This window comes from Microcaecilia unicolor, chromosome 1, assembly GCF_901765095.1.
Source record: "Microcaecilia unicolor chromosome 1, aMicUni1.1, whole genome shotgun sequence".
Lineage (NCBI taxonomy): Eukaryota > Metazoa > Chordata > Amphibia > Gymnophiona > Siphonopidae > Microcaecilia > Microcaecilia unicolor.
In genome coordinates, this window is record NC_044031.1 from 340893112 (window position 1) to 340906216 (window position 13105).

General features: G+C 45.8%; 1 protein-coding gene across 1 annotated transcript in view; it reads right to left on the minus strand.

Moving 5' to 3' along the window:
* Window positions 1-13105, minus strand: part of LOC115473996 (beta-galactosidase-like) — a 330129-nt gene that overhangs the window by 249524 nt on the left and 67500 nt on the right.

A 13105-nucleotide genomic window follows, 5' to 3' on the forward strand; every position in this document is an offset into this window, starting at 1 on the left:
GTCTCCTTAGCCTACATTACCTTACTATCAGTTGTGGTATGAGACAAGGGAAAATTAGGTTCTTACCTGATAATTTTCTTTCCTTTAGTCACAGCAGATGAATCCATTAACTGATGGGTTGTATCCACCTACCAGCAGGTGGAGATAAAGAACACTGAAAGTACACAGTGATCCTGGACGTCCAGCCTCTTCTACGTTCAGTATATGAAATTTCCAAAGCAGAGTGAAGAAGAAAGGCAAAATAACATAAAACTTTCCTCACAGCAAACAAACGCTCCCTGAACCGGAGTAAGAACCAAACAAAGGAGGGGCATTCTCAACCTCCTGCTATGAACAGCCCCACAATCTAAGCTAGTGTAATAGTGGTGCAGCTGCCGATATGCAAAATAATCTGTAGAATTTAAGGAAAGCCTCTGCTGTAAATCATGAAAAGGATAACACACACCTTCCTCATTAAGAAAATGCTCAATCAAAACAACACCCATGTCAGACCATCTGTCCATACTCCAGCCCTGGTGGAAAATCAGCATTACCCCTACATGGAAATAAATCACTAACATTCAGGTTCTGATTCCAACGATGCAAAACAGCCCACCAAACGCCTCTCAATGGCTGTGGCAATACACTCCTATGACAAAAGGAAGGCAAACTTGTTGTCTAGGCATGCAAAAGAAAATTCAAGTGCCAAGGTGTACACAATTCCCTTTCCCATCGCGTAGGAGTAAACTGCTCAGTACCAAACAACCAATCCCTAAGGTGACGCAGAAAATAAATCTGATTATAACGCCTAAGGCAAGGTAAGCCTAAATCTCCTTGCAGCCAGGAATCATCCATTTTCTTTATTTATTAACGTAGCTACCACACTACTTTATCCTAAACTAAAAATAAAATTTATATTTTCCTACCTTTGTCTGGCCATTTTCTTTTTCTAATTGTGTTGGTCCCAGTCTGTTTCTTCTTTCCTCGATCTCTTCTTAACTCTCACTAGCATCTGCCCCTCTCTCACCCCCTTTCCATTCATCATCTGCCCCCCCCCCTTTCCATCCAGCGTCTGCCCCCTCTCTCTCTCTCCCCCCTTTTCCATCCAGCGTCTGCCCCCCTCTCTCTCTCTCTCCCCACCCTTTCCATCCAGCGTCTGCCCCCCTTTTCATCCATCATCTGCCCCCTCTCTCTCCCCTATCCATCCAGCATCTGACCCTTCTCTCTCCTCTTTCTCCCTCCTCCATCCAGCCCCTCTCTCTCCCCAGTTCCATCCAGCATCTGCATCCTCTCTCCCCCATCCATCTGGCATCTACTCCTCCCTCCCCCTCATCCACTGTCTGTCCCTCCTCTCCCCCTTTCCCTCTGGCATATGTCCCCTTCTCTCCCCCTCATCCAGTGTCTGCCATCTCTCTCCCCCTTCTATCAGACATCTGTACCTGCTCTGCCCCTCATCCAGTCTGTCCCTCCTCTCTCCCCTATATCTAGCGTCTGCCACCTATCTCCCCCTTCCATCAAACATCCGACCCCTCTCCACTCCTCATTCAGCCTCTGGCACTCCTCTTCTCCCTACATCCAGCATCTGCCACTTCTTTCCTCCCTTCCATCCGGCATCTGTGCCTCCTCCCCTCCTCCATCCAGCATCTGTCCCCTCTCTCCTCCCTTCCTTCCAGCATCTGTTCCTCTTCTCCCTCCATCCAGTGTCTGTCCTTTTTTCAGCCCCCCCAACATCCAGCATCTAACCTTTCTCCTCCCCCCCACCAGACACCCCCACTAGTGCACCAGGCTCTCCCCACTCCCACCCAATACCCCCCTGCCGCAGCCACCAATGCTGCTAATGATGATGATTTCTTCAAGAGAGAGAATAGGCCCAACATCGGAGGCTGCTTCCGAGAAAGAACATAACTCTAACAAATAGTCTCTTTAATCCAGTGAGCAATAGGCTCCTTCAATTCTGCACTGCCCTTGTTTGGAACTGCCAGCAAAACAAAGAGATGGTCTGATCGCCAAAAATCACCTGCAGGTATTGAAGAACTCCGCAGACATAGAGATAATGCAGCTGATGGAAATCCTTACCATACTCATGCTCCCTAAATGATGGAAGAAACAATGGTTGGTTCATGTGAAAGGAAGAAACTACCATTGGAAAATGGACAGAACCATGCTAATATGATGCTCACCTCCAAGAAGTGAAGAAACGGATCTCTACAGGACAAGGTCTGAAGCTCTGAAATTCTGCAAGCCAAGGAAATAGCCATCAGAAAAACTGATTTCAAGGTAAGATCCTTCATGGCAGCCTTTTTAAGCTGTTTGTAGGAAGAAAGCTGGAAATATTGAAAGATCAGGTTCAGACTCCATCCCTTTCAAGAAATATGAAATATCAGGATGCGCGGCCAGAGAGGAATTCAGCATGGTAACATGCCAATGCTGCCACCTGTTCTCTAAATTATGAGACTTTTCTTAAAGCCCTCCTGCAAGAAGGCCAAGATTGGCACCAAGAAGACTGAAAAGAAGATATATTCCTTTCTGAACACCATGCCTCAAACAGCCTCCACACCCAAGCATAGGCAAAAGATGTAGAACATGTTCTTGCCTGAAGTAATGTACTAAAGACTTCATCCAAGTAACCCTTCTTGCTTAATTTTGACCTCTCAAGAGCTAGGCCATAAGACCAAAAGGGGGACAGATCCTCCATCTGTACTGGACCCTAGGTGAAAAGTCCTGGACAAAAAGGGGGACAAAAAGGCTTGTCAGCAGATAAATCAGATCTGCATACCGCGGTCTCCTGGGCCAGTCGGGTGCTATGAGGATTACATGGCCACAGGAGAAAGATAGAGAAGTTCCTCCCTTGGGCCAGGGTTGCAAAAGAACAATGATCTCTTCTGAACCAAACAAACACTTTTCTTCGGCTTGTCTGTTGATGTATGCCACGTTCGAGACATTGTCCAAGAGAATCCAGACCCTTCAGAATGGGGTGAAAAGCCTGTAGCGACTTGCCAACTGCCCTGAGCTCCAATCAGTTGATCAGCCAAAGCGAGTCCACCCTGGAGTGTGGTGATGAAGACAGTAACTTCCCGAGCCGAATAAGCATGACCACCACTATTCACAAGGGCCAGGCCAGTAATGATCCCTGGAGAAGATTGGATATCTGCAGCATCAGTACATGCTGCTCCTTGCCTGAGGAGTCCAGAGGAGGTGAAGATTGTAATCCTGAGGACATAGGGGACCAGCAGGACAACACAGCGTTGCAAGGACTGCATGTATACCTTGGTTCAGGGCACAATGTCCAAAATTGCTGCCATGGACCCCAGAACCTGAACATAGTTCCAAGACCAAGGACTCGAAGATTGTAACAAATGTTGAATTTGTCCCTGAAGCTTGACTGTTTTGTGGTCTGGTAGGAACCCTCTCCCCTGCAATGTTCCCACCCAGACTTTTGGCAAAATTGATCACCCAGCCTAGGGATTGTAAGAGGCAAATTACCCTGGCAGTGGCTTGAAGACCGTCCTGAACTGAGGCTGCCCTGATTAACCATTTATCAAGATAGGGATGAACCCTGATCCCCGATCCCCTTTCCACAAAAAGGCCGGTACCATGGGTAGTGAGCCCAAACAGAATTGCCTGGAACTGAAGTGCCAACCTAGGACTGCAAGTGCAAGCAGCATTGATGCCGAGGCCAAATGGGAACATGGAGGTAAGCCTCCTTGATATCAAACAAAGTGAGGAATTCAACTAGTTGAACAGCTGCCATCACCGAGCGCAATGTCCCCATTCTAAAACACCTGAAGAAAAGAAATCTGTTGAACCTCCTCTTCAGGTCATGCATTGGAGAACAGGAACCTCCCCCCTTCTTTGGCACTACATAGTAAATGGAGTAACAACCTTGTCCACACTTGGAACCTGGCACTGGCAGTTTTTGTGGAAGGCCAAAAACACCAAGATTTTGCAGAAAGAATTTAAATTTTTTAAAGATAAGGAAAGTGTGAACTACTACAACAATTATAGATGCCATCAAGCATTTCTTTTAAGAGCAGCATGTTGATGGGGTTATGGAGCAGCCTATTCTGACTAGTCCATTATGGCTTCTGATACACCAAAACACGGCCAAATCTATTTGTATGACTGAAATGCTGGCACTAAAAGCCATAGTTCAGGCATCAGTGATTTTGGGTAAATTAAATCCAACAGAAGTAGGTGTGCCCCTCTATGGAGGAACCTGAGAATTCATATTTAAGAGAACCCCATCTATTAGAAAATTCAGATAAAAGAGAGATTCTACAGTTAAGGTATTATAGATGTCAACTAAATCCATCTTTTTATGTCTCTGCAAGACAGCAACTATAACTTACCTCCTTCTCAATATTATCAGTATATACAGCTTTCACACTGTATCAAAGTCAGTAGACCCACCCAATCACTACTTCTGATCTTTTTTAGGTTCTACAGGAAGCACAAAAGACGGAGAGGGCTGCTTCAATCCTGTATAAGATTTTGAATAAGACACCTTCATTGCAGAATATATGGCCACTATTTTGGTCTAAAGTTAATACTGTGTATACTCAAATATAAACCTATCAGCGTATAATCCAGATACCAATTTTCTCACTTTTTAGGGGGAAAACTTGACTCAATTATAAAGAGGGGGGAGGGGAGAAATTATATTCAAGGAATTTGTTTTTAAAGTCTACCCGAGGCTGGCTGGGTTTTTGAATCCCTATGTAGCAGATGACAAGGCTCTGGATGGAGTGCAGGAGAGATGGCGGGGCTCCCAACCCTTTGAGTTCTGTTGCCTGTAGCTGGCTGCTGGGGAAAAAGAACTGAGAGAAGTGTCCAGAGTCAGGAGGAGGAGCAGCACCCATGGTCTTGCAAGTCCAATGAAGCCACGAGTGCCGCTGTCCTCCAGATTCATGGGTAGTCTGGGCAGTCAAGGCAGGATGGGCGATGTTGCAGCACTTTTTTTTTTTTAATTTGTAGAAGTCTTTATTAAACTTTGTTGATACAGTACAGAACATAATCGACACATTACATTACCATATTGAGCTAAACATCCGCTGGTATATCAAACATATTGAACAATCCCCAACCCTAGGAGAAAAAAAATACAATCTGTATCATATTAATAATAACTCCCAAACAACCTTCAATATTTTTCAATTTTTTAAAACATGTAGTTCTCCACCCCCCTGCCCTGTACCCCCCTCCCTACCTATCCCGTCCTCTGATTCTCCCTCATATCATTCAAGCCATTTACACTGATCTCAACTGCGCACTCAGAAAAGGCTTCCATATCCGTTCCCATCTAGGCAAAGTCTTCCGCTTGACTGCTGTCAGGCTCTCCATTTCACATAAATAGTGCACCTTTGTTATCCACCGCACCAACGAAGGAACTAGGGGTGCCTTTCAATGCTGTGCCAAATTCACTTGTGCAGCCTGCAGAATACACCTCACCAGAAGCCAATCATCCCACTTAATTCCCTCTGGTCTCTGCCCAAGTATAAAAACCAGCGGATGCCACTGTACAGACTTGCCCACCCACACCTTGAGTCGGGATTGCACTCCCTTCCAGTAGGCCTTTGCCTTTGGACATGTCCACCAGATGTGACCCATGGTACCAACACCCCCGCATTTCCTCCAACAACTCTCTGTAACCTGGACAAACATGTGATTTAAACGCGCCGGTGTAAGGTACCACCTATACAGTATCTTCAGTGCGCTCTCCTTCATAGCCACCGACCTTGCTGAGCTCAAAATCCCCTTCTCCAGTTGCAACCACTTCTCGTCTGGCAAATTAAAATCTAATTCCTGTTCCCACTTCCTCCGGTGCAATAACGAAGGCGCCTGACATGCCATCAGTGAAGCGTATAAAAAGGTAATCATGCCTCTGGCAGTGTGAAACCGCACGCATACATCCTCCATCGGGTGCACCTCCCTCCGCATACATTCTACATAATCAGGCCCTGTCAAGAAGTGCTTCAATTGCAGGTAAACATAATAGTCAGTAGGTCGAAGGTGAAAATCTTCCACCAACGTGGCATAGGGAACAAGAACCTCTCCCATGTGCAGCTGCCCCAACAAGTCCAGGCCAGAATCCGCCCATCTTCTGAAAGACGTATGCCCAACTCCCGGTTTAAATAAGGGGTTGTCCGCTATTGGCGCCAATCCCAAAACCGGAGGCCTAACCTCCAAGAACATATGGTTCCAATAATAGAAGGTAGCTTGTACCATTGGTGGAAAACGATCAACCTGCCCTCTATATTTATGAGGAAGCCACATTAGAAAGCCTAACCTGCGGGACCCTACCAAGGACTGCTTGATATGTACCCAGAGTTTGTGTTCTTCCCGCTTAAACCATTCAACCGCAGATCGAGCCTGAGCCGCACAGTAATACCAATATAGGTTAGGCACCCCTAGACCCCCCCAAGTTGCCTACTTCTATACAGAACTGCTCGCGGTAAGCGAAGTTGCTTCTGGTTCCATATAAACCGCATCAGACGATCTTGTAGACCAGACAAAAATGACCTAGGTAGCCTCAGAGGAATAACCTGAAAAAGGTACATTAGCCGGGGCAAAATATTCATTTTAATCGCTGCTATGCGGCCCAGCCAAGACAATCCCGTATGCATCCATCTATCCAGGTCTCTATACAGCTCCTTCTGAAGCGCCAGGTAGCTGACCGCAAACAACTCTGACGGGTTCGCAGGTATCTGGACTCCTAGATAATGAATAGATCTAGTCGACCATTTAAAAGCGAACAATGCCTGCAGCGCCTCCAGCGTCTGCGAAGGCACCCCCACAGCCATCCCCGCCGATTTACTAGCATTGAGCTTATAACCCGATACCCGTGAGTATTCATCTATTTCCTTTATCAAATTGGGCAGAGACGTTATTGGACTAGTCAATGACAGCAGCACATCGTCCGCAAAAAGGACAATTTTATGCTCCTGGGACCCCACCCTCACCCCCCTGATATCCACATTCTCCCTAATAGCCTCCGCTAACGGCTCCATGGCCAATGCGAACAGCAGGGGAGAGAGCGGACATCCCTGCCTAGTGCCCCGCCCCAACAAGAATGCACTCGAGTTCCCACCATTTACCCGAACACACGCCTGCGGTGATGCATATAAGGCTTGAATCCAAGACCGAAAACTGGGTCCTATCCCAGCTCTATCTAAAACCTTGTCTAAATACCCCCAATGAACTTGGTCGAAGGCCTTTTCCGCATCCAATCCCAATAATACAAGTGGACAGGCCCTCGACCGAGCTGCATATATAAGGTCCAGAGTTCTACGTACATTGTCCATTGCCTGCCTCTTGATCACAAAACCCACCTGGTCTGGATGGATTAAGGTGGGTAGCATCGCCCCCAGGCACTGCGCCAGAACCTTGGCCAAGATTTGAACGTCAGTATTTAGGATAGATATTGGACGGTATAAAGCACATTCCGTGCTATCTTTATCAGGTTTAGGTATAACCGCTACCCAGGCCTCCATCATGGATCTGGGGAGAGGCGCCCCATCTCTTACTGAGTTAATAACCAACATCAAGTAGGGAGCCACCTCGCTGGCAAAGGTCTTAAAAAATTCATTGGTAAAGCCATCTAAGCCCGGTACCTTACTCGTCGGGAGAGCCTTAATAAGCTGCAACACCTCTTTTAGGGACACCGGGGCTTCCAATTCTCATTTTTGCAGCTCTGATAGCACCGTCAATCCACAAGCCTCCAGGTATCTATCAATCTCACCCATCTGTACAGTGGCATCTTCTTTATATAATGTCTCGTAAAATTGGGCAAAGCGCTCCCTAATCTGAGCAGATTTAACATGGCACCCCCGCACCCTTCACCCGCACAATGTGTCTATCTGCCCTCAGCCTCCTGAGTTTCATTGCCAACAACCTCCCAGGCTTATTAGAACCTTCATAATAAACCTGTTTCAACCTAGCATGCACAAATTTCAAGCTCTCCTCGTGCAACGCAGCCAGTCCCAACCGCACATCTTGCAACTTTCGATAATCAGACACCCGGCCTGTGACCCTATACCTTTTCTCCAGTACACCCACTCTCGCCATACATTGGGACAAGCATTCTTTCGGAATCCTTTTTCTCAGACTCGCACATTTGATAAAATAACCTCTCAAGACCGCCTTAAAAGCATCCCAGACTATATGTAGAGGCGGCCCCGAGTCCATGTTAATTTCAAAGTATTCCTTCACAACAGGGAGAAAGTTGGCAATGATCTGTGGATCCTGTAACAAGCAATTGTTAAACGTCCATCTCCGGTCCCACCGCTCCCCCCTCAAGGAAGGGATGATCGACCAGACCGGAGCGTGAACCAAGATGCCCAATCACAGAGTCCCCTCCTACCTCCGAAAGAGTTTTATCAAGAAAGACATAGTCTAATCGAGAGTAAGGTGCACCGGAGAATAGAAGGTATAATCCCGCCGCCTCGGATGACATAGTCTCCACCCGTCGTACAAACCCATATCTTCCACTAGGTTCCGCAAGGCCTGTGAAATTTTGTTGTCAGTCGGAGCAGGTGGAGCAGATCTATCTAGCCCTGGTTGCATAGTGGCATTAAAATCTCCTGCAAGTATCACTCTACCTCGGGCGAAATCCTGCAGCTCCCTATGGAGGTGCCCAAAATAACGCTCCTGACGCTCGTTAGGCGCATATACACTAGCCAGGGTGTACTCCTCCTGCTCCAACTGAACATGCACAAAAAGGAAACACCCTTCAGAGTCTCTTCTAACATGTAAAATCTGCACTTGTACATCTTTGTGAAACAGTATAGCAACACCTCTTTTCTTAGTTCCCTTTACATCAGAAGCACAATATACCCCCGGGTACAGCTTAGAGGTCAGTAAGCCCTCATGTTTTTTCATCAAATGGGTTTCTTGCAAAATTACGACCCGAGGGTGCATCAAGCGTAGTTCACGCTGGAGGGCATGACATTCATATGAAGAATTCAGCCCTTTTACATTATAGGTAAGTACCTTAAAGTCAGCCATTAGGCCTGTTCTGTGTGCCATTCATATCTGCCAGAGGGAGAATGCCAGTCAACCCCCCCCCCCCCCCCCCCCCGTTTCCCCCCTCCCAAAGGTTATCAATAGAAATCAAACAAAATAAAACATGGAAAAGAAAATAAGATGATACCTTTTTTATTGGACATAATACATTTCTTGATTAGCTTTCGAAGGTTGCCCTTCTTCCTCAGATCGGAAATAAGCAAATGTGCTAGCTGACAGTGTATATAAGTGAAAACATTCAAGCATTACTATGACAGTCTGACAGGGTGGGAGGAGGGGGGTGGGTAGGAAGTATGCATGGGGACATCAAAGCATATCATTGATATTCTAACAGGGTGGGTGTGGATAGGTGAGGGGAGGGTGATCAACAGAGACATACAGCTTTATGGTTTATAATGGGCTAGGAACCCCAGATCCTTGTTAAGTCCTTTCTGTTGGGTGTTAAAATATTCAATCATTCTGACTTCAAAGGTCTTACGTTCTTGTATGGTTTTAAAGTTACCTTTGAGGATTCTCACTGTGAAATCACTGGTACAGTGTCCTGGTCCTGTAAAATGTTGACCAACAGGCGTGGGAGCCCTACTGGCACCATGTTTTATTTTGTTTGATTTCTATTGATAACCTTAAGAGTGGACTAACACGGCTACCACACTCCCCCTCCCAAACTAACCCTCGCAAAGCCACTAACCCCAATCTAGCTCTCAAAACCTGAATTACTGCCCCACCCCGTCCCCCCTCCCTCCCACCCAACCTACTCCCCTCCCCCCCTTGTATCCACTAGAGAGGAACAGTATCCCCTATCTAGGATTGACAGAGAAAGTACCCATAACCCCAAGCCAACCACCCAAGACCAGCTCTATTACCCCCCCTCCTATCAAAACACCCTCCTTGCCCTTACACAAAACCAAAACACATACTTGCCCCCTCATACTCACTCTTCCCCCTGAACCTTCCAACACATCAAACCAAGAACATAACATTTGAGTAAACTTAACAAGTTATATTGTTCAGACATAGTGCCAAAAAACATCCTCATGGACATCAGAGTAATGGTGCCGGCAACTACTATCCCCAGACTAAGAACCCACCACTGTTCATACAGACTGTTCAGGTGTCAGTTCTTGCAGCCTTGCTCTTGCCCGGTATCCTCTTCCACTTCTGAAGCTTGTCTCGGGTTGCGGTGGCCAGCTCCACTGGTGGGCCTTCTGCTGACACCAGGCCCTCCCCATGCAGGATCCTCCAGACTTCAGGCAGTGACCGGAGCCGATGCAGGTGCCCAGCTACCATGAAACAAAGGGCAAATGGAAACGCCCAGTGATACGGGATCTTATTTTTCAATAGTACATCCAAAGCAGGCTTCATCTCTCGTCGCAAGGTTAGCGTGTGTGCCGACAAATCTTGAAATACCCTGACTTGGGCCTTATTGTAATCAATATGCTGAGCTTGTCGCACCTTCTGCATCACCTTCTCAAACGCAAATGTAGAAAAACAAACCACTATGTCTCGGGGTCTATTGTCCTGTCGTTTTCCTAGCGCTCTATGCGCTTGCTCAATAGCAAAGTCAGCCATATCCACCAGTTTGCCACAAAGCAGCTTAACGATTGCACCAACATCTTCGTTGTCCCTCGCCTCTGGGACCCCCCGGAACCTCAAGTTGTTACGGCGTCCGCGATTCTCCAAATCGTCCACTTTGTATTGTAGTTCAGCGTAGGAAGTAAGCACCTTCGAAAGACACGCCTCCGTCTCAGCCAGCTTCTCCACTTGTTCGTCTACTCGCATCTCTAATCTTCCACGCGGCCACACATCTCCCGAAGGTCAATGCTCAAGACATCCATCTTTTCCAGGATTTCCTCCTTAGAAGCTTTAATCTCCTCGCGGATCTCAGTGAGGAATTTGGTTAGTTCCTTGGAGAGCCCTCTTTGCGATGAAGCTTTATCCGTATCAGGCAAAGACGGGGCTGAATCAGAGTCAGAGTGAGAGGCAGGCGCCGAGGAAAGCACTTGGCGCCGTGACGTCCTACCTGTCGACTTCTCAGATGGGCGTTCGCTATCCCTCCTCGCCGTCGCCATACTCGCCCACAGGTCCCTCGATTGATGGCACACCACACCAAAGCTGAACCGAGGTGTTTTTTAATTCGCTACACTGTCGGAGGTTAGCTATTTTAGCTCATTTAAAGAGGGTTGCGTCGGAGCTACGAACCTAGGCAGCCATTCAGGTTCATGACGTCACTTCCTCCCCCGATGTTGCAGCACTTTCTGGTGCCACGTATTTTCCAGCAGCCGTGCATGTGTGATTACCACACATGCAAAAGGCTATGCACTATGCTGGTGCAGGATCTTGAGCATCTGTACATATCTCAAGGTCTGCCACCTCTCACACTCTCCGAGACTCTCAGACAGGGTGGGAGTTGGCAGGCCTTGAGCTCAAGGCCCTGCACCAGCACAGCACTTAGCACTGGTGTAAGCAACACAAATACCAGTAACCCGGGGGGGGGGGGGGGGGGTGGAAGGAGGAATGAAACACTGGTCATCCATTGGGAGGAAGACTCAAATATAACACTGATCCCAATTTTTAGGCTTTATTTTGGAACCAAAAAATAATCTCAGTTTATACTTGAGTACATACAGTACCATTATTAGCATTGGTTTCAGTGTTTAAGCTTTATTTTTAGACACAAAAGGTCATTTGGACCCCTATCTCTAATAAGCAATGGTCTTGTCATGGTAAAATTGGCACTCTTCATGTTTCTCCTGCCTTAATTTGCACCATTATTGAGAAGCAGTGTGGGAAAGAATCCTCAATATCACAGGTGTTAAACTACAACTGTCTTAAATATGAGACTTTTAGATCTCTTTGTTTACCTCAGAGAATGCCAGATAAATCTAAGAGGTTGTTTGATATTCTAATGATTTTAGCCTACAAGACTGTGTTAAATAACTAAACAAGATACAAAGGTCAGTTTTCAATTTTAATGGAATTCAGTATGAAAGGACAGTAGTAAAAAAAAGGGACATCCTTAGCAGTCCTACATGAAAGCCTGGGGAGCTTTACAAAAATGTTGTGATCAGCTTAGCTGAGTTTTTAATAGACATTATGGTACTTTAAACAGCATATGTATAAATCTAATTTCAATAGTCCCTGTTGTATGCACAGAATTGTATTGTTAGACTGAGTGTAGCTTTTTTTGTTCTGTACCCTAGGTCGGATTTGGAAGGATATTTCTGTCTGATTTATTAGTGCCTTTATTTAGAAATAAAAGGTTTTCGACAAAAATTAATTTGAATGAACAGTTTATCAACAAAGGCTATGGAGTAGAATGTTTCACAAAAGTTTTATTGGCTAATCTTTAAAATATCCCACATGAATAATTATACTCTATATGATTTATATACAAAATGTTTGTAAGAATAGCTACGTGTAAATGTAAGGTGAGAAATGTGGGTGGCAGCTAGAGGGCAGAGCTTGACAATCAAGCAAAAAGATGTTCTGCCACCCCTGGACTGGAAATAAAAGTCAACAAGTTGTAGGTTGGTGCCTTTTAATGGAACAACTTAATATATCTTTGACCTGATGAAAAGAGATAACTACAGACAAAAATTATTTAATTCTAAAAAATAAAAATCTACAACCTGTTTTTTATTGTTAAAACTGATTAACATGTGCAAGGAGACCGTTTTAAGTAAAGTAAATGAACATCTGTACACTGCTAGGAGAGACTTGGGCATATAAGGAAGGAAATACAGGGAAGTGTTGCATTTGTTTACCTGTAAGCCAAGTACTGACTATATTATAAAGAAGCCTGGCAGTTCCCACGGGATGCTGCTACACAGCAGCTCCTGAAAAGAATTTCTAATTACGGAAGAAAACAGAAGCATGCTGAAACTTTACGTTTGAAGTTCTAAATGTCACACACACAATGCTTTCTTCCCCCAGCTTAAAACAAATGCACAGCCTGTGCTGTGGAACCTGTGTATACAATTAGCTGCATCTGAAAACAGCCATTTTAATGTTTGAATCTATTTTATTAAACTCGGAATACAATAACAACCTTCATAAGCACAAACAGTCGTAGTACAGTTTTGCTAAATACATAAATTGCCCAAGA